General features: G+C 52.3%; 1 non-coding gene and 2 pseudogenes across 1 annotated transcript; all 3 read left to right on the forward strand.

Moving 5' to 3' along the window:
• The first annotated feature begins 2964 nt into the window (after nucleotides 1-2964).
• LOC148670612 (5S ribosomal RNA) lies at nucleotides 2965-3083 on the forward strand. Its single transcript, XR_015937816.1, has one exon. It is a non-coding gene; the product is annotated as a 5S ribosomal RNA (ribosomal RNA).
• Nucleotides 3084-3620: 537 nt separating this feature from the next.
• LOC148670613 (5S ribosomal RNA) lies at nucleotides 3621-3739 on the forward strand (annotated as a pseudogene).
• A 532-nt stretch (nucleotides 3740-4271) lies between these two features.
• LOC148670614 (5S ribosomal RNA) lies at nucleotides 4272-4390 on the forward strand (annotated as a pseudogene).
• The last annotated feature ends 14215 nt before the right edge of the window (nucleotides 4391-18605 follow it).

The raw sequence follows: 18605 nt of genomic DNA on the forward strand, positions 1-18605 counted from the left end.
GGTAATAGTTCTCTCGGGTGATGAACAGGGCCAGGCTACCTGCTGCCTTGACTGGGACCTCGATGCCTTTGAACAGCCCCATGTTCCTCACTCTCCACAGGGCGTCTTTCCCACTGTTCACCACGGCCCAGATCCTGTCAAACACGTCAGGAGGACGTTTGACAGGAGAGATGCCGTTGTAGCGGCAATGCTTGTTAATAAGACAGAATTAGGCGGTGGTATTCTGTCCTAAATGAGGCCCCATCTCACCCTCCATCTTTGTGGTGCAGCCACAGAGAAAGTATTCATGCAGGTTGATTTAAGATGTTTTCTTTTGATAATGGACAGCTCCCAGATGGGGATGCACTTAGCTTAGCCTGGCTATCATGATCAATGGTCATAAATTGGTGCCTATCTGTCTAGGGAGTGCCGAATGGACATCTGGACTGCATTCCTAAGTGTCAAGAGTAAGTGACTCATATCTCACCTTGACCAACCAATCAGGGACTGGCAGGGCGTGGTAATACCACGTGGGTCTCTAATGCCCGCCAAACTCTCAACCAATCAGCACACATCTATGTCTTGGTCAAAAAGGGAGCGCAAGCTCAGATCGGGGCTCTCCTTGGCCATTTTCGCGTATCCTCAGAGACAATCACGTGACAACTGCTGTTGTCTGCAAAGGGACTTGGACTTTGTTCTAAGCGCGAGGCCGAGGATCCCATACGTACTCAGAATTCTACCAACGTGAATGATCCGCTTGATCAACGGCAGCCTACAGTTGGACCCTCATCGACAACCTGAATAGCTTATTCAGAAGCAGCGCTGGACCAGGAACGAACCAGCTTCTTCCCAGGCAAAAGAGTGACTTGGTGTTCGTGCCGGGAGATTCCAAATCCATACACAGTGGATAAGTAAACCCCATGTTCTACATTGTGTCTCGAGAATTCAATTGTACCTCAACACAAGTTGTTATCAATTTAATTCATGAGTAATGTATTTACTTCCGAGTTTAGAGTAACAGTGGGTAATAACACTGATTAGCGATTTGGTAACCGAACGATATATATTGACATATATTCTCTGTTGTGTATCTCTTTGTGTTGGCATCTCTTCGAGATTATATACCTTGTATATTGATAACCCTCACAGTAAGGTCTGCCGCTCGTATCCAGGCAGACTAGTATATGTTTGGTGCACAATTTATATGAATAAATGTATCTCGTGTATTGAACCCGTGTGTGTGCGTTGTTAGTTGTTCTGACGATTGATTTTCTAAAAGCCACAACGAACAACCTCGTGATTACTGCTACAATTAATAATTGTCTCAGTAAACCCATCAAACCTCTACAACCACGATACACCACCATAAACTATATTAATTTAGGAACATAAACATATAGTGTAAACTGTATATGGCTGGTATTGGTAGTTTAAAGAAAAAATACACACCAGTATTCCACTTTCTTCCTAAACATTTTAAGCATCAAAGTCTTACATGTAGTAAGATTTTACCACGTTTCGGAAACGTTTTTACATGCTCCTTCTGACCATCTTAACTTTATATACTTTGTGAAAAGTCATAAGATATTCACATTTTCTGTGAATGTGCTCGTTATCGGAGTAAACAAAAGCTTTTAGAATTTGATTAATTAATTTACTTTTAGAATTTGATTAATAGGGAATATAATATGGAATCACGTACCTAAAGAAATTAATAACGATATAATTATTTTTATGTACTGTAGCTCAAATAGTAGTATAATACACTTTCTATGGATACATGTGCTTCTACGCAACGCAGAAGCACATCCACAAGTAACATTACCTAGCTAAGAGAGGACATTGGCTAGCCAATATGATAAATACAGTGGAAAAAAGCAATTGGGAAAATAAGACCTGCTGATCTGTTATACATACCAGGAAGAGAACAGAATATGATTTTTTTCTGTTCGAAACGTGTGTTGTCTTTATGAAATTCATGTATTTTAAACGTTTAATTAAGAAGAAAAAAACTTACAGAAAGATACTAAGCTGATCATGAGATAGAAAGATCACCCGTTTTTCGCGCATAAAAAGTGGCTATTAACTGGGTGAACTGTTATTAACTGGAGTCAACTGGGTGAAAACACATAATATGAACATGAAACAAAACAAAAAATAAAAATAAGATACAATCTACAGACATTAAAACCAGTGTCATGGAAATATAACTATCAAGGAAGCCACAAGAGAGAGTTCTCACCTGAGTAAGGTCTTTATTTCAATATTGGGAGCAACCAGAGACTCAATTTGTTACAAGCAGTACAGGGTTTTCATAAGACGTTGCGCTGTAAAAAAGCTCAGCGCGTTGTCCATTCTAAAACTTCCACTTTCCCTAAGAGAAAACAAATTACATCAAAAAGCGAAAGAAGAAGCACTAGATATGTTATTCAAAGCTAATCAGTTACTTTCAGCTAATTCTAACGACCCAGACAGCATATATTGTTTTGGTACATTGTCTTCTAAAGTAACCTAAACAGTGTACTTTGTTGACGCACTGTTTTCTAAAATTCTGCACGTACTGTAGCACAGCAATTACATCCTTGAAATATATTATCTAAAAGCCCCAATATATTTCTTTGCAAAGCTCTCTACATTTTAAGAATCAATTTACTTATTAGATTTCCACTTAAAGACTTGTTCGGCTGGCGTTCGGGGAGTCGCGTTTTTCAGAATTGTATTGAGATCGTTTTCCACAGAGCACAGATGTCAAAGCACAGCAGCAGCTCTCCACAGCGATCCTCTGTAACGCCCTTTCTCCCGCAGCTCCGTCCTCATTGGAAGGAAGCAAGAGTGAAAGGCTGAAGTGAAATAGAGCGGGGACAAAGGTAGTGAAGAGAGAGAACGTGGGAAGAAGAGAAAAACGCAAGGGAAAAAAAGCAGCGTCGTAAAAGAGGTGACGGAGCTGTCCTCTCAATAAGAAGGGTGCCAGCGAGCCTTGCTCTCGCTTACGGCCACACCCCCTTGAGCACGCCTGATCTCGTCTGATCTCGGAAGCTAAACAGGGATGGGCCTGGTTAGTACTTGGATGGGAGACCGCCTGGGAATACCAGGTGCTGTAAGCTTTTAAGCGCAGGAGGCGCCCTATCCCCGCTTGCTCGCTCATTCCCCTGTTCACACGTGCAGTGCGGCTTGTCCGTCTGTTTATTTGTCAGCTTTGGCGAGACACGGGTGCTTGTGTATTAGCGTGAGCGTTTTTTATTCTGATCAGGAACAGTTTTACAAGTCCGCAAAGGATCGAGGAAAGGTTTATCGCCAGCTGAAAAGAGACACAGCGCTTCGGCTGTGGAGACTTGTTCGGCTGGCGTTCGGAGAGTCGCGTTTTTCAGAATTGTATTGAGATCGTTTTCCACAGAGCTCAGATGTCAAAGCACAGCAGCAGCTCTCCACAGCGATCCTCTATAGCGCCCTTTCTCCCGCAGCTCCGTCCTCATTGGAAGGAAGCAAGAGTGAAAGGATGAAGTGAAATAGAGCGGGGACGAAGGCAGTGAAGAGAGAGAACGTGGGAAGAAGAGAAAAACGCAAGGGAAAAAAAGCAGCGTCGTAAAAGAGGTGATGGAGCTGTCCTCTCAATAAGAAGGGTGCCAGCGAGCCTTGCTCTCGTTTACGGCCACACCCCCTGGAGCACGCCTGATCTTGTCTAATCTCGGAAGCTAAACAGGGATGGGCCTGGTTAGTACTTGGATGGGAGACCGCCTGGGAATACCAGGTGCTGTAAGCTTTTAAGCGCAGGAGGCGCCCTATCCCCGCTCGCTCGCTCATTCCCCTGTTCACACGTGCAGTGCGGCTTGTCCGTCTGTTTGTCAGCTTTGGCGAGACACGGGTGCTTGTGTATTAGCGTGAGCGTTTTTTATTCTGATCAGGAACAGTTTAACAAGTCCGCAAAGGATCGAGGAAAGGTTTATCGCCAGCTGAAAAGAGACACAGCGCTTCGGCTGTGGAGACTTGTTAGGCTGGCGTTCGGGGAATCGCGTTTTTCAGAATTGTATTGAGATCGTTTTCCACAGAGCTCAGATGTCAAAGCACAGCAGCAGCTCTCCACAGCGATCCTCTATAGCTCCCTTTCTCCCGCAGCTCCGTCCTCATTGGAGGGAAGCAAGAGTGAAAGGCTGAAGTGAAATAGAGCGGGGACGAAGGCAGTGAAGAGAGAGAACGTGGAAAGAAGAGAAAAACACAAGGGAAAAAAGCAGCGTCGTAAAAGAGGTGACGGAGCTGTCCTCTCAATAAGAAGGGTGCCAGCGAGCCTTGCTCTCGCTTACGGCCACACCCCCTTGAGCACGCCTGATCTCGTCTGATCTCGGAAGCTAAACAGGATTGGGCCTGGTTAGTACTTGGATGGGATACCGCCTGGGAATACCAGGTGCTGTAAGCTTTTAAGCGCAGGAGGCGCCCTATCCCCGCTCGCTCGCTCATTCCTCTGTTCACACGTGCAGTGCGGCTTGTCCGTCTGTTTATTTGTCAGCTTTGGCGAGACACGGGTGCTTGTGTATTAGCGTGAGCGTTTTTTATTCTGATCAGGAACAGTTTTACAAGTCCGCAAAGGATCGAGGAAAGGTTTATCGCCAGCTGAAAAGAGACACAGCGCTTCGGCTGTGGAGACTTTATTAATAAGGCCCCTCAGTAGTTGAGATCTCTGTTATACCCATCTAGAAACATGCAATCAGCATGTTATTGCTGAAGCAATTGTCACAACATTATTCCACACCTGGGTGAGATGCGGGTTATGATGACAGTCATGCTTTCTACACCTTATACTGAGCTCAGAAATGGACCAAGCGGACATCTCACGAGCAGATCCCTCCGCGTATAAGAAAGGCAACTTGTCTCAGCAAAAATACCACGGATTCACATCCAAAATATGATAAAAAGGCAAAAACCCCACACTTGGAATGCAAACGTACCCTAAAAAGGAAACACGGTTTTAAAACGAACTTGATTTTCCCCTGGAGAAACCTTTTTATGGACACACATCGCATCTATTACACATGTAGAACTAAATATAAAGATAAAACTTAATATAAGAAGTCATGACATATCACACATGACGAAGTCTGGTCCAGAATAAACAGTTTACACTGACCCACCTTTATTTACCCTGGTCACTCATGTCTATTAACTGTTTAACTGGGTAACAAATTAATATTTGTTTCAATTTGGGATCTACACCTGGGAGCCCTGAAATGTTGGCCAGAGGGGAGAAGCTGATATTCAGACGTGAGAATATATTAAAAAAAAGGATCTGATGTTGTTTTTCACCTGTCTAATCAAAGCTTGTTCAAAAATTATCTGATTATAGGACACACGAGTTTATAATCATACTCATTCCACTTTTTAACCCCGTATATATGCACAATATGAAACGTATATACACTAAATCTCACGTGTGACTCCCATAATATACATTTCTTTACGAAAATTAGGAACACTTACTACAATTATCAACCCCCCATGACGAGGCAATATTTCATACCTTTGTTTCTTTGTGGGTTCAAAGTTCTGTCCTGTCGTTTCACACGTAATGTTTTGGTAGTTATCTCATTTTTCCTTTGCAATTATCTCCAAGATCATCATCAACTTTTTGTAAAACGCTATGCACAACTGATATTTAAAGAAAGTCCTGTACCAAAACGTCTTCGTAGGGAAAGACAACTTCTTTTTCCTTACGTTAGTCGCTACACGGTTACTCAAAAAATCCATTCACCGCCTTTAAAAAAAAAGTTTCGTTTTTTATTGTGGTTCACTGACATTTCTGTCACAATTCTGAGGGACCCCAAATAAAATTCACTTGCCGGTATAAAGACGCCGGCGAGGATAAGACAGGTATCGAGCCACCTGCATATCTAGCGGACGTTTAAAATACAAAAAATGGCGTGTAATGTTGCGAAGGGCTACTGTTTTTTTTATAGTTTGTCGATTGTAAGGGACGTGGGCCGCGACAGAAATACTGGACGGGGTGGGAAAAGGTTTATAGATGGTTTATTGTACCGCAACGGTCACAATTGACTCACCAGCAAAGATGGCGCCGAGGCCACATGGACTCCCTCCCGCCCTGCCTCGCACCGAAGCTCGAGCTGCGGAGCGCGACGCCAAACCGCCGGTCCACGGGCGCGGGCGCCGGACATAGACGTCATAAACCCTTCCGAGGCGCAGGAATTATAGATCACTGTAGTTTCTTCTGGACCCGGGTTAGGGACAGTGTGCCCTCCGTGAGAGTCTTCTGAGGAAGCCAGTGTCTCATGGGTGTCCAGGCTTGGTACCATCTGTCCATCACAGGACACAAAGACACACACACTCACACACCCTGGACAGGACACCAGTCCATCACAGGACACACACACACTCACTCACACACCCTGGACAGGACACCAGTCCATCACAGGACATACACACACCCTAGATAGGACACCAGTCCATCACAGGACACACACTCACTCACACACCCTGGACAGGACAGCACTCCATCATAGGACACACACACACCAGGGCCAGTTTTCCCAGAAGCCAATTAGCCCAAAAGCCTGTCTTTGGACCCGAAGAACACAGGGAGAACATGCAGACTCCACACAGACAGTCCCCCCCCCCCCCCCCCGGGTCCAGACCCGAGCCCGGAGCCCTTCCGCGCTGAACCCCTCCGTACAGACGGCCGCACACAGCTCCGTTGTTCCCGATTCCCGAGGTGATCTGTTAAAAGAAGCCGGTGATTCGGAGATCTTGTCAGAGATCTTGTCTGACGTGCCATTTCAAAAACGTTACGACACTCCTCACGTCCGAGCGCCGCCGGTCTGTGACGTAACGTATGCTTACACAACCATGACGGTTTAATCATGGACAGCACGAAAGCCCGAAAAGTGGTTGACGTTTTAATTTGGCAACGCCACGATGGATCCCAGTTTTTTTTTTTATTTTGGGGGCCAAAGAGGACAAAAAAGGAAACGTCTGGAGGTGGATCGATGGTCATCTCTGCGGTTGTTCTGATGTTCTGGAAAAAAAAAACGGCTCGCTTGCCCGGTCGTGTAGTGTTTCCACACCCCACGCAAATCAACTTCTCTTCGCCCCCGGGGGCTCGTCGCCCGCCGCACCCCTCTCACGTAATAGGGGCTTCCCCCAGCTGTGACGTACTTACCCTACCCCCTTTTCCGCCAACGTCATACCGAAGGTCGCGCTTCGGGCCGCGGCGATGTTGACGGACTGTCTTGTAGCGTGAGAAGGGTTTAAATTTCGACTTAAGGAGTTGGCCATCGTTATATTTCGCGAGGTATCATACGGGGGGAAAAAGAACATTTATATTTATCAACCTACTAGTAATACTGGGTGGATGTCACGTTCCCCAAAGTTCAGTGCCTCTCTCTAATAAAGTAGAAACGCGACATTAAACTCCGTTCGAAACGGGAGAAATCACCAGGACACTATACAACTGACGTCCGGAAAAGAAAAAAAGAACTCCTATTCCCATTTGTAATGACCCCGTCGTGTTTTTCCCGGTGTGCGCTTATCTTTCGGAGACCGTTTCTCACTGGTGTTGTTTTGCTGTTGGAATAAATGCCGAGGTGACCCTTCTGTGTGGAGTCTGCGTGTTCTCTCCAGCGGGTCGTTTCCTCCACCGCAGGGGCTGGTCGAACCGGGGTCTCCCAATCGTCACAGAAGTGTGTGTCGTTTTGGGTGGTGGTGGGGGGGTGCATCGGGGATACTGCGCCCCGAGGGGGTGACCTCTCACCTTACTCCGGACGAAGGGAGAAGACCTGTACCTTCACGAGTCCGGGTTGTGAAAACTTCTTCTGGCAGTTCAAAACGTTTCGAAGGGACTACAGCGCTACCCTGTTTTCCATTCCTATCGTGTATTATTAGACAGTCATAAGTATCTGTACTGATCACAGAGTCCCCCTCTCACTGCCAGGACAGGAGCCCAGTGCAGCACTAATAATAATAATAATTAATTCGTCTGGACTCTCCACTCAGAGCTCTTCCCAGGTCCGGGGGATCCAGTGGGGAGGAGAGCAGAGGGATGGAGCCAGTTCAGAGAGGGGGGTGATTAGGAGGCCATGATGGGTCAAGACCAGGGGGGGAATCAGGCCAGGACACTGGGGTAACACCCCTACTCTTCTCCAGAAACACCCCGGGATTGTTCATGACCATAGAGAGTCAGGACCTCGGTTTTACGTCTCATCCGAAGGACGGCGCCTGTTTACAGTCCAGTGTCCCCCGTCACTATACTGGGGCATCAGGACCCACACAGACTGCAGGGTGAGAGCGCCCCCTGCTGGCCCCACTCACACCTCTCCCAGCAGCAACCTTAGGGGGGGGGGGGGGGGGAAACCAAAAGCTAAACAGATTTTAAAAAAAAAATTTTTATTGATGCTTAACAAAAGGTCATCAGTCCAGTCTGGGGCCCCTCAGCTTCAGTTCAGACCAGTCTGGGGCCCCTCAGCTTCAGTCCAGTCTGGGGCCCCTCAGCTTCAGTCCAGTGCAGTCTGGGGTCCCTCAGCTTCAGTCCAGACTGGGGTCCCTCAGCATCGGTCCAGCACAGTCTGGGGTCCCTCAGCTTCGGTCCAGCACAGACTGGGGTCCCTCAGCTTCGGTCCAGTCTGAGGTCCCTCAGCTTCGGTCCAGCACAGACTGGGGTCCCTCAGCTTCGGTCCAGTCTGGGGTCCCTCAGCTTCGGTCCAGCACAGACTGGGGTCCCTCAGCTTCGGTCCAGACTGGGGTCCCTAAGCTTCGGTCCAGCACAGTCTGGGGTCCCTCAGCTTCGGTACAGCACAGCCTGAGGTCCCTCAGCTTTGGTCCAGTCCAGTCTGGGGCCTCTCAGCTCCAGTCTAGTCCAGTCTGGGGCCCCTCAGCTCCAGTCCAGTCCAGTCTGGTGTCCCTCAGCTCCAGTGCTGTCCAGTCTGGGGTCCCTCAGCTTCAGACCAGCACAGTCTGGGGTCCCTCAGCTTCGGTCCAGCACAGTCTGGTGTCCCTCAGCTTCGGCCCAGCACAGACTGGGGTCCCTCAGCTTCGGTCCAGCACAATCTGGTGTCCCTCAGCTCCTGTCCAGTCCAGTCTGGGGTCCCTCAGCTTCGGTCCAGCACAGTCTGGGGTCCCTCAGCTTCGGTCCAGTCTGGTGTCTCTCAGCTCTGGTCCAGTCCAGTCTGGTGTCCCTAGGCTGCAGTCCAGTCGTCTGGTGTCCCTCAGCTCCGATCCAGTCCAATTCAGTCCAGTCCAGTGCAGATCTTAGCAGGCACAGAACCAGGAAAGGAACCTGGAAAGAATATTGTTATTGCAGGTGTGAGAGACACAGACACAGACGTCACCATGACATCAAACAGCAAGAGGAGACTCCTCCTTGAATCACAGACACGACCGGGCGGCGCCCCCCTGTCTGCTCACCTGCACCTCCTCTTCCTCTTCTTGTCCTTCCCGGCAGCCTGCTCCTCCTCTCCCTCGCTCTTCCTCTCCTGAGCTACGGTCTCCGCCACCTCCATCGGCTCGTCCTGATCTTCTGTCTCCACTGACACGCAGCTCAGGGACTTCAAAAAGACGCATCAGCGCTTCTGAAGCAGAGACAGGAGAGTCACGTTAAGAGTCGGACTGGACACTCCAGTACATGAACACTGCACTGAGAGAGAGAGGGGTTGATACAGACACACTGACTAGACACTCCAGGACATGAACACTGCACTGAGAGAGAGAGGGGTTCATACAGACACACTGACTGGACACTGATTGGACACTGGACAGGAGTAAAGAGAGGATCAGAGCATTACCCACCTTCTTTTTCTTCTGTCTCACAGGAGGTGGTGATTGGACCTCCTCCAGCTGGAGTCCGTGGAGGGAGAGAGGGGGCAGGAGAGGGACAGCACAGGGAGAGAAAGAGAGAGACAGGTGAGTCAAGTGTCCCAAGAGCACAGAGACTCTGCTGAGATCACACTCGCAGTGAGTGAGCCTGGGTGTAGCCCACTAATACTGACCCACTGGACACCACATGACAGAGAGGAGGAGGAGGAGAGAGACACGCTGCCTGGACACCACAGGACAGAGAGGAGGAAGGAGACACACTGAGGACAGAGAGGAGGAGGAGAGAGACACTGACAGAGAGGGCTGAAAGAGAGAGAGACAGAGAGGCAGGGACAGGCAGACAGCAGGCCGAGAGAGACACTGACAGACAGGGCTGAAAGAGAGAGAGACACTGAGACCCAGGGACAGACAAGATGGCAAATCTCCACCACAGACAGGACAGGGGGCAGGGTGGGACCAGCACTGACCTCCTTCCTCTCTCCTGCCGGAAGAGCTGTCTCCACCTCCTCTTCCTCCTGCAAGTCAAGAGACAGGCTGAGAGAGTGACGGGCTGGCGGGACATCGGCGAACAGAGCTGAAGGCAAAGAGCAGAGGAGACAGGCCCAGCTGGGACAACGCAGGACAGACAGAGAGACAGACAGGGAGACACACGGAGAGACACAGGGAGACAGGCCCAGCTGGGACATCGCAGGACAGACAGAGAGCAGGGAGACACAAGGAGAGACACAGGGAGAGAGACCCATTTGGGATAACGCAGGACAGACAGAGAGCAGGGAGACACACGGAGAGAGAGAGGAGAGAGGGAGACACAGCTGGGACAACGCAGGACAGACAGAGAGACAGGCAGGGAGACACACGGAGAGACACAGGGAGAGAGACCCAGCTGGGACAACGCAGGACAGACAGAGAGCAGGGAGACACACGGAGAGACACAGGGAGACAGGCCCAGCTGGGACAACGCAGGACAGACAGAGAGCAGGGAGACACACGGAGAGACACAGGGAGACAGGCCCAGCTGGGACAACGCAGGACAGACAGAGAGCAGGGAGACACATGGAGAGACACAGGGAGACAGGCCCAGCTTGGACAACGCAGGACAGACAGAGAGCAGGGAGACATGGAGAGACTCGGACAGAAGGACAGAAAGACAGAAAGAGAGAAGTACAGACGGACAAAAAGACAGAGAAAAGGACAGATGGACTGATGGACAGAAAGGCAGAGAAAAGGACAGAAAGACAGATGGACAGAGAAAAGAACAGAAGGACAGAGGGACAGATGGACAGAGGGACAGATGGACTGAAGGATAGACGGACAGAAGGACAGATGGACAGACAGACGGACAGACTCTGCCCCACTTGCCTCGTCAGACATCTCAGCCTCTCTCCTTGCCCTCCGCACTGGGGAGTCCCAGGCGGGGCCTGGCGGGGCCGGGCGGGCGATGGGGGGCAGGACGGGCGGGGGCAGGGGCAGGGGCACCGCCCCGGGCATCAGGGGGGGCTCGAGGGGCATGGCGGGGATGAAGGCGGGGCAGCGGGGCGGGGCGGGCAGAGGCCTGAGGGGGCCGGAGGGGGGGGCCGGGGGCGGGGAGCGGAGGGGGCTCTCGGGCGAGGAGGGGGGGGACACCGAGCGGAACGAGCTGGGCGAGCCCGAGCGGGACGAGCCGGGCGACCCCGGGAGCTCCAGCTGCAGCTCGGCCGCCCTCTCCAGCTTCTGGACGAGCTCGGGGAAACACGAAGACACCACGGGATTCTGTCCAGCGGGGAGAGAGGGAGACACAACGCAGGGGGGATGAGGAGCAGAGACTACGCCTGGACAGGTGAGTGTGTACAGTGTGTCCAGTAAGAGTCTGGACAGGTGAGTGTGTACAGTGTGTCCAGTAAGAGTCTGGACAGGTGAGTGTGTCCAGTGTGTCCAGTGAGAGTGTGGACAGGTGAGTGTGTACAGTGTGTCCAGTAAGAGTCTGGACAGGTGAGTGTGGACAGTGTGTCCAGTAAGAGTCTGGACAGGTGAGTGTGTACAGTGTGTCCAGTAAGAGTCTGGACAGGTGAGTGTGTCCAGTGCGTCCAGTGAGAGTGTGGACAGGTGAGTGTGTACAGTGTGTCCAGTAAGAGTCTGGACAGGTGAGTGTGGACAGTGTGTCCAATAAGAGCCCAGACAGGTGAGTGTGGACAGTGTGTCCAGTGAGAGTCTGGACAGGTGGGTGTGTACAGTGTGTCCAGTAAGAGTCTGGACAGGTGGGTGTGTACAGTGTGTCCAGTAAGAGTCCGGACAGGCGAGTGTGTCCAGTGTGTCCAGTAAGAGTCCGGACAGGTGAGTGTGTCCAGTGTGTCCAGAAAAAGTGTGGACAGGTGTGTCCAACAGTAAGAAGCTGTCTTACCCTGCAACCTAGCTCAGGGGTGTTAGGGGGTGCTCTGTCTCCTCCCTAGATCTCACCTTCAGCTCTGGTGAAATGACGGACCACTAGGAGACGCTGAAAACGAGGACACAAGACAGAGGTTAGGTCCACAGAGCTCACTCAATCACTACAGCAAGCAGAGACCTCTCGGCCATCAGGACTGTGGGGGTCAGAGTGGGGAGCTGTAGGGTATCGGGAGTTTAGGGGTCAGTGTGGGGAGATGTAGGGTATCGGGAGTTTAGGGGTCAGTGTGGGGAGCTGTAGGGTATCGGGAGTTTAGGGGTCAGTGGGGGGAGCTGTAGGGTATCGGGAGTTTAGGGGTCAGTGGGGGAGCTGTAGGGTAGATGTGGGGCACCGGGCCCACCACAGGGCGGCCGGTCCAGTCTCGCGGAAGGCGACCGGGTCAGACTTACGGAAAAGCACCGGGACTTGGGCCGGGACCTCTCCCGCTGCCAGTCCGGGTTCGGCCTGACCGGTGTGACCTGTGAAGACGCCAAACAGCCCATCTCCGAGACAGCTCTGACCAAATAGCCCAGCCCAGTCGTGTCGAGACTAGGGGCCTTGGGCAGTCTCTACAGTGTGTCCAGTGAGAGTGTGGACAGGTGAGTGTGTACAGTGTGTCCAGTGAGAGTCTGGACAGGTGAGTCTGACCAGTGTGTCCAGTAAGAGTCTGGACAGGTAAGTCTCTACAATGTGTCCAGTGAGAGTCTGGACAGGTGAGTCTGACCAGTGTGTCCAGTAAGAGTCTGGAAAGGTGAGTGTGTACAGTGTGTCCAGTAAGAGTGTGGACAGGTGAGTGTGTACAGTGTGTCCAGTGAGAGTGTGGACAGGTGAGTCTCTACAGTGTGTCCAGTGAGAGTCTGGACAGGTGAGTGTGTACAGTGTGTCCAGGAAGAGTCTGGTACGTCCAGAGGCAATCTGTGCTCTCAGAAGGCCATACTGGACACGTGACCCTGTCTCTTGAGCCGAGGGCGTGTCCTCAGTCAAGATCACCACTGGAAGTGTCTCTCCTCGTCTAGAGGTGTTACCGTGAGACCTGGTCTGTCAAGCGCTTTGCGCTGCTATGTGTGTGAAAGGTGCTCTATCAGTGAAGTTTATTATTATTATTATAATACAGCGAGCGCTGCTGGGGGCGGAGAGGTCAGTCGGAGGAGGGCTGGATGCTGGACGCTGGACGGCGGGCGGGAGGGGTGGATTTACGACGCCTCGCCAGGCCCTCGTCCTGCTGCGACCGCGCACGGCCATGCGGCATCTCTGTCGGTGCATCGTCCTGCCGAGACAAGCAGAGTCACAGTGGGGAGGGGAGGGGGCGGAGCCACACAGCTGGGCGGCTTGTTCCCCACCCCCGCCCCCCTCTGTGTACAGAAGAGCCTCCTGTCCTGACTGGAGGAGCTCACCCAGCTGTGTCTGGAGAGAAGCCAGGGTATCAGCTTTGTTCCACATCCCCGCCACTCTCTGTGTATAGTAGAGCCTCCTGTCCTGACTGGAGGAGCTCACCCAGCTGTGTCTGGAGAGAAGCCAGGGTATCGGCTTCAACTACAGGGCTGGGCAGCTTGTTCCCCACCCCCGTCACCCTCTGTGTAGAGGTGCACCTCCTCTCAATATCTTTTTACAGCACGATCACACCCATAAGAGTGGAGTAACGGTAAAAAAAACAACTTATTTCTCAACTTATTTTGTTATTTCTCGCCAGCGGCGCTTTTGAGCGACTTACCGATTTCACGGTAACCCGGTAAGTCGAAGTAACCCGCGAATCTTTCTTGGAAGAAACACGTGTTTAGAAAGCGCTATATAGTCCTTTCCTCCTCCTCTCTCTTCACTCCTCTGAGCTCACGGGGCTCCGGCGCCGCCCCCCGCTAGAATCCGCCGCTCTGTGACGTCAGGTGGCTCATTGTGACGCCCCCGTGACGTCGCCCCCGACGCGCTCACGGCTCAGCCGCGAAACAAAAATGGCCGACATTTTTCGCGGTTATTTTTTTTGGGGGTGGACATTTTATTTTTCCAACTCTCAGCGGCCAGCCGGGTGTCCCTGTACGACCCCGGTAGTCGCCACCTCGGACAGGCAGGGGAAACGGGTCCAGGTGTTTCCGGCCCAAGGGTTACAAAAGCTGCACTTGAATTTAAAGACAAAATCACGTCGAGGGCGCATTCAGCACCCCCACGTCCAACACGGGTTTCCGTGGGGTTTGGTTCAGTGAAATTAGCACCCCCCCTGACCCCCAAATGAAAGAAAGACCAACCTCCACCCCCCTCTAGCGCCCAAGGGCGGAAATTTCTGGCCACGCCACGTCCAAAAACCACGGGTTCCCCCGTCCTGCGGGGAAAAGAGACGCCAAACGGGCTTCGCAGACCTGGAAAACCAGGCACGTCAACCTCTCTACAACACCACCCGGCCGTTTCTGTTTCAGACCGTGGGAAAAAAAAAATAATTAAAATTTCGCCCCTCACCGACCGCCGCGCAAAAAAACACAACTTCACGCTACAGAAACGGCCTGTGTGGGGGGGGAGACACGGAAAAAAATAAAACCTGCGTGTTTTCGGCAGAGTAAGCTCAGCGGGGAAACTTCCTGAATCTCGGGGTTGCTTCTTGAACCCCGAAAACGACCTTTTTTCTCTCTCTCTCTCTCGTTTTCTTGGTGTCTGGGACGTTCACAAACCCCGCCGCGTCGGTGCGATTCCCAGCGGGACGTGAACATAACCCCCCCCCCCCCGTGGGGCCGAGAGGACCACCACCCGCAGGGCTGAGCTTTTACTGCCGTGTCCCGCTTTCATTCTGGCGATGAAGGAGGGAATCAAGGAGGAGAATCAATATTGTGATCCACCAGTCCATCACAGGACACACACACACCCTGGACAGGACACCAGTCCATCACAGGACACACACAGACTCATACACCCTGGACAGGACAGCAGTCCATCACAGGACACACACACACTCACACACCCTGGACAGGACACCAGTCCATCACAGGACACACACACACTCACACAACCTGGACAGGACACCTGTCCATCACAGGATGTTCAGTGCCTCTCTCTAATAAAGTAGAAACACGACATTAAACTCCGTTTGAAATGGGAGAAATCACCAGGACACGGTACACCTTGCTCCGGACGATGGGAGAAGACCTGTTCCTTCACGAGTCCGGGTTGTGAAAACTTCTTCTGGCAGTTCAAAACGTTTCGAAGAGATTACAGCGCTACCCTGTTTTCCATTCCTATCGTGTATTATTATACAGTCATAAGTATCTGTACTGATCACAGAGTCCCCCTCTCACTGCCAGGACTGAAGCCCAGTGCAGCACGAATAATAATAATAATTAATAAGTCTGGACCCTCCCCTCAGAGCTCTTCCCAGGTCAGGGGGATCCCCTCCAGTCCCCCCAGTGTGCAGCCCCACCTGGATGATGCTCCAGTCCGCTCAGCACACAGCAGCTCTCAGTGGGGAGGAGAGCAGAGGGATGGAGCCAGTTCAGAGAGGGGGGTGATTAGGAGGCCATGATGGGTCAAGACCAGGGGGGGAATCAGGCCAGGATACTGGGGTAACACCCCTACTCTTCTCCAGAGACACCCCGGGATTGTTAATGAGCACAGAGAGTCAGGACCTCGGTTTGACGTCTCATCCAAAGGACGGCGCCTGTGTCCCCCGTCACTATACTGGGGCATCAGGACCCACACAGACCGCAGGGTGAGAGCGCCCCCTGCTGGCCCCACTAACACCTCTCCCAGCAGCAACCTTAGTTTTTCCCAGGAGTCTCCCCTCCAGGTACTGGCTGGGCTCCCACCTGCTGGGCTCCAGTGGGGAGGGGGCTGCCAGCTGGGAGCAGCAGGGTGAGATGGCTGCTGGGCAAACGATGGCTAAAGAGCTTCCTAGGACCCTGGAATTCGTGGTCGACTTCCTTCTCTTCAGACGGAGGTGGCTTGAAATCTGTCTCGTTTCAAGGAGTATTGGACACGATGCTCCCCCTGCTATATCTCCGCCAACTGGTGGCACGCCGACGACGAGGGCTCTCGGCCTCAATCCGTCAACCACAAACTCTCCGGGATGAAAGAGAAGGACAGACTCTGTTCGTTCGTTTCAGTGGGGGGGGGAACCAAAAGCTAAACAGATTTTTTTTTAAATTTTTTATTGATGCTTAACAAAAGAACAAAAATTACAATACAGATTAATGTCAAGGGTTTATTTAGTGACCCCCCCTCCCCCCCCCCCCATCTTACGATCATCACAGGACCTTAAAATAATACTTAATAATACAAGGTCATGCAGACGATCTGAGGACTCAGGTGGAGATAATGTGAAAGTTTTCCACAGTCCAGTCTGGGGTCCCTCAGCTTCAGTCCAGACTGGGGTCTGGGGTCCCTCAGCTTCAGTCCAGACTGGGGTCTGGGGTCCCTCAGCTTCAGTCCAGACCAGTCTGGGGCCCCTCAGCTTCAGTCCAGTCCAGTCTGGTGTCCCTCAGCTCCAGTCCAGCCCAGTCTGGGGCCCCTCAGCTCCAGTCCAGTCTGGTGTCCCTCAGCTCCAGTGCAGTCCAGATTGGGGTCCCTCAGCTTCGGTCCAGCACAGTCTGGGGTCCCTCAGCTTCGGTCCAGCACAGACTGGGGTCCCTCAGCTTCGGTCCAGACTGGGGTCCCTCAGCTTCGGCCCAGCACAGTCTGGGGTCTCTAAGCTTCGGTCCAGCACAGTCTGGGGTCCCTCAGCTTCGGTCCAGCACAGTCTGGGTCCCTCAGCTTTGGTCCAGTCCAGTCGGGTCCCTCAGCTTCAGTCCAGCACAGTCTGGGGTCCCTCAGCTTCGGTCCAGTCCAGTCTGGGGCCCCTCAGCTCCAGTCCAGTCCAGTCTGGTGTCCCTCAGCTCCAGTGCAGTCCAGCCTGGGGTCCCTCAGCTTCAGTCCAGCACAGACTGGGGTCCCTAGGCTCCAGTCCAGTCCAGTCTGGGGTCCCTCAGCTTCGGTCCATTCCAGTCTGGGGCCCCTCAGCTCCAGTCCAGTCCAGTCTGGGGCCCCTCAGCTCCAGTCCAGTCCAGTCCAGTCCAGTCCAATCTTAGCTGGCACAGAACCAGGAAAGGAACCTGGAAAGAACATTGTTATTGCAGGTGTGAGGGACACAGACACAGACGTCACCATGACATCAAACAGCAAGAGGAGACTCCTCCTTGAATCACAGACACGACCGGGTGGCGCCCCCCTGTCTGCTCACCTGCACCTCCTCTTCCTCTTCTTGTCCTTCCCGGCAGCCTGCTCCTCCTCTCCCTCGCTCTTCCTCTCCTGACCCACGGTCTCCACCACCTCCATCGGCTCGTCCTGATCATCTGTCTCCACCGACACGCAGCTCAGGGACTTTAAAAAGACATAGCAGCGCTTCTGGAGCAGAGACAGACGAGGGGACAAGTGGACAAGTGGACAGACGAGTGGACAGACGAGGGGACGAGTGGACAAGTGGACAGACGAGGGGACAGACAAATGGACGAGGGGACAAGTGGACGGACGAGGGGACAGACAACTGGACGAGGGGACAAATGGACGGACGAGGGGACAGATGAGGGGAAAGAAGAGAGGACAGACAAGTTGATGGACGAGGGGACGAGTGGACGGATGAGTGGACGGACGAGGGGACAGACAAGTGCCCTCGCCTTTCCCCTCGCCTGTCCCCTCGCCTATCCTCTCACCTGTCCCCTCGTCTGTCCCCTCACCTGTCCACTTGTCCCCTCGTCTGTCCCCTCGTCCATCCACTTGTCTGTCCCCTCGTCAACTTGTCTATCCTCTCGTCCGTCCCCTCTTCCGTCCCCTCGTCTGTCCCCTCGACTGTACACTTGTCTGTCCCCTCGTCTGTCCCCTCATCCGTCCCCTCGTCTGTCCACTCATCCATCCACTTGTCCATCCACTCATCTGTCCCCTAGTCCACTTGTCCGTCCACTTGTCCCCTCGTCCCCTCGTCCGTCCACTCGTCTTTCCACTCATCCGTCCACTTGTCTGTCCTCTCGTCTGTCCCCTCGTCCGTCCACTTTATAAGAATATGTAGCACCTCTTCAATATATGTCATGTCTAGGACACACACCCTGGACAGGACAACTGTCAATCACAGGACACACACACACGCACACGCACACGCACACGCACATCTTGAGGAAACCCACACACTTCCTGAACTGCGAGTTCTACTTTATACTTTCGTTTTAAGAGCCTTGTCCAGAGTTAAATGCGGAAACAGCGACCTGCACCATTTCAAACTGCCGTCAGGTACAGTTCACGTGAGATCAGTTTCCAGCACAAACACAAGATCCAAGTCTCCGGCGAGCGGCTTCGCCTGTACAGGTAATGTTGGGGGAAATGGCGTCGTGACGAGCTATGAGGAATGAAAACGAAAGCTTCCGGTGTATAAACTCTTGAAATCAAGCTCTCGAACAAAAGCTGTATTTTGGAGGCG

The sequence above is a fragment of the Lepisosteus platostomus genome, chromosome 5 (genome assembly GCF_059453375.1).
Source record: "Lepisosteus platostomus isolate fLepPlt1 chromosome 5, fLepPlt1.hap1, whole genome shotgun sequence".
Classification (NCBI taxonomy): Eukaryota; Metazoa; Chordata; class Actinopteri; order Semionotiformes; family Lepisosteidae; genus Lepisosteus; species Lepisosteus platostomus.